Consider the following 8482-nt stretch of genomic DNA (forward strand, 5'->3'; position numbering starts at 1 on the left):
CCTTTTAATCCTTCCCCAAAAGTTCCATGTATTGGTGCAGTTCTCATTCAGGCAACCAGAAGTGGGTAGAAGTCCTGTAAGAACTAAGAGATAAGTAGGACTATTGTAAAAGGCTATCCTTTGGACATGACAAAGCTGGTGAGCTTATGAAATCACAATGGTTATATGCACAAGTCTTTCACAACATTGGGTCCATCAGCATTCCATCATAGATAGAGGCCCTATCCTTCTTTGTAGAGGTCAAATGACCTTGTGAACACAGATGGGCACTGGATAAGTCAAGTAAGTTAAATGTGCAGTTTACCTCTTCAATGAAATGAGGTTCTTAGCTTCTTGGAATGCCAGGAATGATGTAGTTTTGCAACCCAATGATCTTTTGCTGTCTGTCAGAATTTACTTACCTCAGACCCTTTCTTCCTAAATCTTGAGCACTGCTTTTGGGCCATAAAACACATCCTTATGAGAGATGTCATTTATTCTTTACTATAGTCTAAGTAACTTTTTTGTTATCTTAGGGCCAGGTCAGTCCTGACACTCATAGGCATTATGTTTACCTCATTCATTCTCCTTCTCTTGAGCATTGTTTCTTTTTTTGTGTGAAGGACTCTTATTTTTCCTTTTTTAAAACTTAAATTAGAAACAAGCTTGCTTCATATGTCTATCCCAGTTCCCTCTCCCTACCCCCTCCCCCACTGCCCCCCAGCAGGCTCCCCAGCTCCACACCCAATTTCTACTCTGCTCCCCAGGGAGAGTGAGGCCCTCCATGGGGGAATCTCCAGAGTCTGCCATTTTATTCAGGGCAGGACCTAGGCCCTTCTTCAAGAGTCCAGGCTGAGATAGCATCTCTCATTGTGGGATGGGCACCCAAAGTCCATTTGTATGCCAGGGATAAATATTGATTTACTTCCCAAGGCCCCATAGATTGCCTAGGCCTCCTCACTGACACCCACATTCAGGGGGTCTGGATCAGTCCCATTCTGGCCTCTCAGTCATCAGTCTGGGGTCCAAGAGCTCCCAGTTGTTCAGGTCAGCTGTTTCTGTGGGTTTCACCAGCCCAGTCTTAACCCCTTTGCTCATTACTCCTCCTTCTCTGTCATTGGATTCGAGGAGTTCAGTGTTCAGCTGTGGGTCTCTGCCTCTGCTTCCATCAGTCACTAGATCAAGGCTCTGTTTCTCCAACTCTCTGGCAGTGGGATTGTAGGCTCATACTCCCTTCATCCATGTCTAAAATCCACATAGGGTGAGTAATACCATGTTTGTCTTTTTGTGACTGGATTACCTCACTCAAGATGACTTCTTCTAGTGTCATCCATTTGCCTGCAAATTTCAAGATTCCATTGTTTTTTTTTTCAGCTGAATAGTGCTCCATTGTGTAAATGTACCACATTTTCTTTATCCACTCTTCAGTTGGGGGGCATCTAGGTTGCTTCCAAGTTCTGTCTATTTCAAATAATGCTGTCAAGCATTGTTTCTAAGTCAACAAGAAAACATCTTACAGATAAAGCCATATGTGCCTCCTAAAGAGCTTGAATGTACACGTCTTAAATTGTTGTGTACTTGGGACGGAGTTAAATTTTACCTGAACATGCTTTTCAAAAATCTTGTTGTACTTAAATATGGCTAAAGCAAAATGATCTGGGTCAGAGTCTAAAAGTCTGGTCCATTACGGGTTACAATAATATCGGGCTGGCCTGCGTTTTCTTCTGACCTCACCCTGATCATTTATCCCTGCCTGCTGTAAAGCCTGGAGGGGAACCATCACACTCCTTGAGAAGCTATTGGCAAACAATGGTTTCTGGGGAAGAGGAAGCCAGTTTTCTTTTGGTGGTGTAGCTGATGGTTAGTTGTTTATTCTCCAGTGAAGGACTTTCTACCCATGTTCATGACAGGAACCTTAGTTAAACATACACACAGAATAGACATGGGAGTAGAAGAGGAACCTGTAGAGAGGTGGTTCAGTGGAAGTTGGGGGGGGGCAATAGGACATGAATAGAATCAAATATGTCATGTACACATCTGAAGCTGTCAAGATAAATACCAAATTAAAAAGTTTGGAAGTGCCGGGCAATGGTGGCGCATGCCTTTAATCCCAGCACTCGGGAGGCAGAGGCAGGCGGACTCACAGAGGTGAGTTCGAGGCCGGGCTGGACCAATAGCCTCCGGAACAATACAGAGAAACCCTGTCTCGTAAAAAACCAAAAAAAAAAAAAAAAGTTTGGAAGCATTGTTCCCTTTCTATGTTTTGAATAATAATCATTTTTTTAAAATCAATTTTTATTCATGAGTTGGTTTTTGCTGAATCCCTGCTATGCTTTCTGGTAACGATCATGACAGCATAAGAAAAGGTATTTAATATGCTGTTTCTGATACATGGTCAATAAAACGATTAATTACCTGCACTGAGATTGAGAAGATTTGTCATGTTAGCATTTTAGTGCAGGGCATTGAGCATCACACCAGGGAATGGGGAAAAAAATCAGCCAGCATAAGCAATGATGGGAAGGAAGCCGTGTTACAGGAGATAGAAGTGTTTCAAACCACTTTTTGGTTATCTTTTTGGTCATTCACTTGGAGTTCCTCAGAGACTTTCTGGAAGCATTTTGCTGAATTATTCATTAATTTAATGTCAGAGGAACAACTGGGTTTTGGGTTTTGTAGCCAGATCAGAGTCCTATGCTGTCAGTTGAGAAGAGAAATAGATTTAGAAGTGTCTTCGATGGGGAATGAATTACCATGGAAATATATTTAAGAAATGATTTTTACAACATGTAGCTGTCCTCTCCAGAACTCTTAAAGACAGCCTATTTTTGGAAACACGGGAGGCTTTTCTAAGCCAGGGAAGTAGGGTTATATTCAGTTCATTAGATAAGGAATTTCTTGATACAAATGTGATTGTAGGTAGCAGTTGGGGGTGGGAAGTGAATGACTATAATGGAGGATAACGGTGGAATTACTGGGCAGTCTGCCTTAAGTGTCAAAGTTGTAGCTGGCGCGGAACTATGTAAAGATTACCACATGCACAGTAGACTGTGAAGGCATGGCTGAGGAGGTGGTCGGTCTGCAGGAAGCAGCTGTTCTTTGTATGCTGACTCACCCAGCCACACTCCATGTGGCCCCAGAACCAACGACTGAGCTAGGTGTAGATTAGAGGGCAGTTGAAACATAGTGTGCTGATAGTATCTTACTAAAGATGTTTGAAAATAATACCGCTGCTTCACAGGGCCTTCCAAGCTTGTACAAATCCCCTCTTGTCAAGCATTAACTCAAATATACACACAGAACTGAGCTCTGGGGAGTGTAGTTCAAAGTTTACCCAAGTGGACACAGCAAGGTCCAACAAATCATTGCAGTTCTGAAAGATGTGTCCAGGGAGGCTATGCCCAAGGATCATGAATTTGAGCCAGCCTGGGCTCAGTTACAGTGTGGCTCGTAAATTTAAGGTTAACCTGAGCCATGAAAAATAAGTTTTGAAAGAAAGAAAACTTTCTGACTGTGTCCACAGAGAGAGTAGAGTGTTGTGGAAAGAATTTCAGTATCTTTTCCCACTGTAATGGTCACAAGCCCAAGACAACATACACTTATTCTTTATAGTTGTAACCCATAACAAACAATTATCATAGTGCCTATCTAAGAGTTGCCAGATAAACATATGTCAAGTGCAAATTGAGTAAAATTTAAAAAAGGTTTATTGTAATTTCAGCTATGTATATGTGTGTGTATCTCTGTGTCTGTGTGGAGGCAGAAGAGGATGTGAGATTTCCTGAGGTGGAGTGTCAGGTAGGTATGTGTCACCCATTGTGGTGCTGGGACTGGAGTCAGACCCTCTGGGACAGCACCAAGTACTCTCAACCACTGAGCCATCTCCATAGCTCGATATCAAATAATTTAGAAGTTTAAGTTTGGCTCTATTTCTGTGTTGGTGTCTGCCTCAGCTCTCAGCATCATACGTACCCTGTAGCATCCTCTGTATTGCCTATGACAGAAAATTTGAAAACCCCATTTTTAAGGATGCCTTTACTCTGCCAATGGGAGAGATGCATAAGAGCAAAAGGTGGGAACTAAGGAAAAACATTGCATAAAGGCATGTCGCTGTGATTGGTTTAATAAATTGTTGAGTGGTCAATAGCAATGTAGGAAGAGGTCAGGCAGGCCTTCTGGGCAGAGAGAAAAGGAGATGAATATAGGTGTGGGAGAGATGCCACAGGACACAGAGAAGAAACAAGAGGTGTAGGATGGGAGAGATAAAAAGCCATGAGGCAAAATGTGGATTAATAAAATGGGTTATACGTTGTAAGAGCTGGTGGCACAAACCTAAGCTATAGGCCAAGCTTTCTTAATTAGCAAGTCTCTCTCTCTCTCTCTCTCTCTCTCTCTCTCTCTCTCTCTCTCTCTCTGTCTGTCTGTCTCTGTCTCTGTCTCTCTCTCTCTCTCTGTGTGTGTGAGTTTGTGAGCTGCAGGCTCAAAGAAAAATCCATCTACAGAAAAACTGTTAGTTTTTTCTTTTTTCAGGAGCAAATAACTGTGGGTACCAGAGAAGAAAAAAAAAACTAGGAATGAAATGAGTTTTTCAATTCTTCATTTGAGATTTTTTCTTAATTGAAAATAGATTCTTCTCTCATACAAGTCATCCTAACCATAGTTTCCTTTTCCTCTACTCCTCCTAGTTCCCCCCACCTCCCCTCTCCCTCAGATCTACTTCAGATCTGTTTCCTTTCAGAAAGTAGCAGGCCTCCAAGAGACAACAATTAAACAAAACAAGATACAATAAGACAAGACAAAAATCTTCCTATTGAAGCTGGATGAGGCAACCCAATAGGAGGAAAAGAGTCCCACAAGCGAGCAAAAGAGCCAGAGATGCATGTCTCCCACTGTTAGAGGAGTCCCACAAAATCACCAAGCTTACAGCCACAACAATACACAGAACTCTTGCTGACTCTCATTTACTATCAGGTGGTGTGTGTGCCCCTCACTTTCCCTCTCAGTGACACAGTGCTCATTGGTTCTGGGTAACACCATGATCTTTTCTGTCCCTCAGCTCTGGGGATAGTAGTGGTTCCCTGTCATTTCTGGCCATCCTTCCCTTTTCTCCAAAAGTGTTTTTAACCTTTTAATAAACTAGTCTTTGTATTAAATAACCTTCAGGGAAATAATGAATATCCATGCTATTTCCTTAGCTGGATCCATATTAACATAACCTTCTGCTAGCTTTGAAATGTAGAACACCTGAATGGACTTACTTTGACTAGAAAATGGTGATCTCCACTATTGTAAAGGTTCCCTGAACACTCTGAAATATTTTACATGTACAAAATATTATTAGATAGTATATAATTTTTCCATAGAGAGAATAGTAAAATCTTTAGTGCACTTGCTTTGTCAGGGTGCATATTCATATCAGTTACTGAGTAGCTGAAGGAGCTTGGATAAATTACATAATTCCTGGAGTTCCTAATATGTTAATGGGGTTATAATAGTGTTAATCTTATGAGACAGCATATTAACTGAAATGTGATGTGTAAAGTGATAAAACTTAGTGTATGGCATATCGCAATTATTCTGTGAAAGTGGAAGGAGTGGATGGTGAGCTATGCGAAGAGTAGGAAACAAGAACTATTAGTGAATATGAACAAATCATGCAAATTGTACTAGAATAAAAATTACTACTTTTGTGATCTAACATAACATGAGAGAATATACTTGTGTAGTCTTGAGAAAAGATAAAGGACAAATGACATCTCCAGAGACTGGAATATCAAAACTTTGATTTCTATTTGCCTTAAGAATATTTATAATCTGTTCAACAATAAGAATGTGTAAATTAAAGATTATGCTGGTTTAGTAAAGTGGTAGTTGTAGTTCCTTCTCCAAGATCTTTGACTTTACCAGCTCTGGGTAGTTGGTTAGGTTTCTAGTTAGTTGGGTCTTATGTCCAATTAGAGACCTGTTGGTTACTACTGAAGTTTGTGTGCTACAGTTGCACCCTTAGGGCTATTGTGGTATTACAAACATTGATGCGGTTCATAAGTATCATAGCTGTGTAGGATTGTGGGTTGCTTCCCTCCTTTGAAAGATTGCATAGTGCCTTCTGTACCATGAAAACTAGTCCTTGGTCAGGAGACATTCACTTAGTTCTATCTCAGGGACATCTAAGTCCTATGTTTGAAGTGTATGGTGTTTTTAGCAATAGGGACTTATCTTCTATCTCTGAGGAGCAACCAAGGACAGTAGCAATAGTTTGCAATGTTTTAGGAGTCTCTTTGACTCTTGAACTAACAAGTTCAAAAGAGAGCTTCTTATTCCTGGTCTTAGGGTTTTTGCTAGTTTTAAAATCCATAACTATATTCTAAATATTTGTCCTTATACCAACAGATAAATGTAGTCCTCACCCCCTTGTCAAGGAAACTTCTCACTGCAACAGAGATCATTATAGAAAATAATAACCAATCAAAATGCAGATTGTGGAACCCAGTCTTTATGAATATATCTCTAAGACAACTCTTGCACCTACGGCTCAGGGAACATTGCAGAAGACATGATGAAAAGCTTCTAAGGTCTAGAGTATTGGGAAGTTTTCTATGAGACTATGTCTCCTAGTAATGGTTAAAACTACACCTCTAATAAAGTGTCACTAGCTTGGCTGCCTTGACATGAACTAAAGGAGAACAATGATAGACATGACGAAGTAGACAAAGGAAAGACCGCCAGGCTTCAGCCTTACACAGAGAATTACAGGCAATGAAGGACTGCTGAGAGTGGGAGAAAGAGTCTTCCTAGGAAGAGCAAACCAATTGGTTAACCAATACCAATGGTCAGCCCTGAAAACATACATACAAATAACATTATTCAGAGGTAATTGATAATGTGAAGGAATATATGTGTATCTACTTATGTATAAATGCATATAACAATGGAAACCAGGTGAAAGTGATGCTGCTTTTGTTTCATTGAGGGAGTTTGCATTCTTTGTCTTTCCTATCTGGACCTACAGGCTAGCAAGACTATCATATGGAAAGTACCTCAGTTCCTGGATCAATACATGAAGACAGTTTTTAGTAAATAATAACATAATGCACTAAACTTGCATTAGTGTGAAATATATTTATTTTGTGTTAATCCACTGATTTGGCATTCTCTAATCATATATTTAAGTCCACATTGCTTGACCATTCTTTCCTTCCATTTATGACTCTTTTACACAAGTTGATCTTAGTATGTCCTTTATACATAGTCTTTGAGATTTAAATACACACATACATCGAGATGTGATCATCTTCTTTACCCCCAATTTCTTCTTCTTCTTCTTCTTCTTCTTCTTCTTCTTCTTCTTCTTCTTCTTCTTCTTCTTCTTCTTCTTCTTCTTCTTCTTCTTCTTCTTCTTCTTCTTCTTCTTCATAATCCATTAAGTCCAACTAGTAATGCCTATATGTGCATGGATGTGGGACCACTCACTGGAACATAAGTAACACACTCCCAGAATCTATGAACTATGAATAGTTCTTCATTTAATGCAATACCTTGAGAGTTGCTCCCCTATCCATGTTTCACCTATGGCTGGGCTTGGGTTTGTAAAAGTAACTTTAGCTACTGTGTGTTTGTGAGTGCAATGGTAATGTCACACCCAGAAGACAGCATTTGGTAACACCCCCACCCAATCCTTTCATTCTTACATTCTGTCAGCCTCTTCTTTCCTAAGCCTTGGTGGGAGGGACATTCTTCCTGAGACAGATTAAATGTCTCATTTAGGGCTGATTACTCAATCTCTCATTCTCAGTATATCTAGTATCTAGGTGCTTTTGAGTTAACTGTTGCCTAATACAAAAGGGAGCTGCTCTGATCAAAGTTGAGACCAGAAGAGGTCTGTAGGTATCAACATATGCATTTAGAGTCATTTGAAAAAAAATGGCCATTTAGCAAAATAACAAAAGTAAGTCCTACTCTAGAGCCTGTTAACTTCCCAGCCAGGGGCTTTTGAAGGTTAACAGGAACAGGGATGAATTACCTTCTGTGGAGCAGTCCTCAAATCTAGTCAGAAAGCTCTTGGTTACCCTGTAACAGTCATGCCAATATTGCCTTAGTGCGTACTTCTTGCCTAGTAGGTCAGTCATATGGCATGCAGGGTCGGTCCAGTACTGAGAAAAGAATGTTGATGTCTTTTTTTTTATTCTATCCCTGTGCATAGCACTTTCTGGCATTGTGAAAGCTACCCCAAAAGGAGGAAGCTTCCCACTCCATTTGAGATTACTTATTCTAGACCCTGCTGCCAAAGAGTGTAGCATCTTCAGCAATAGGCTATTATCATATTATTATGGTGGGTAACGGTTTCTTTATATTTTCCACAGTTCTTAATGCACAATGCCATGTCCATAGACAGCACTAAATTAAAGTTAACTAAAAGTAAGCACGATTCTTGGTTCATGCTTAAAATATGCTTACAAACTTTCAAGATAGCATATGGAAAAATGTAACATTCTTATGGTGTAGT

The sequence above is a fragment of the Mesocricetus auratus genome, unplaced genomic scaffold, assembly GCF_017639785.1.
Source record: "Mesocricetus auratus isolate SY011 unplaced genomic scaffold, BCM_Maur_2.0 Super-Scaffold_100691, whole genome shotgun sequence".
Classification (NCBI taxonomy): Eukaryota; Metazoa; Chordata; class Mammalia; order Rodentia; family Cricetidae; genus Mesocricetus; species Mesocricetus auratus.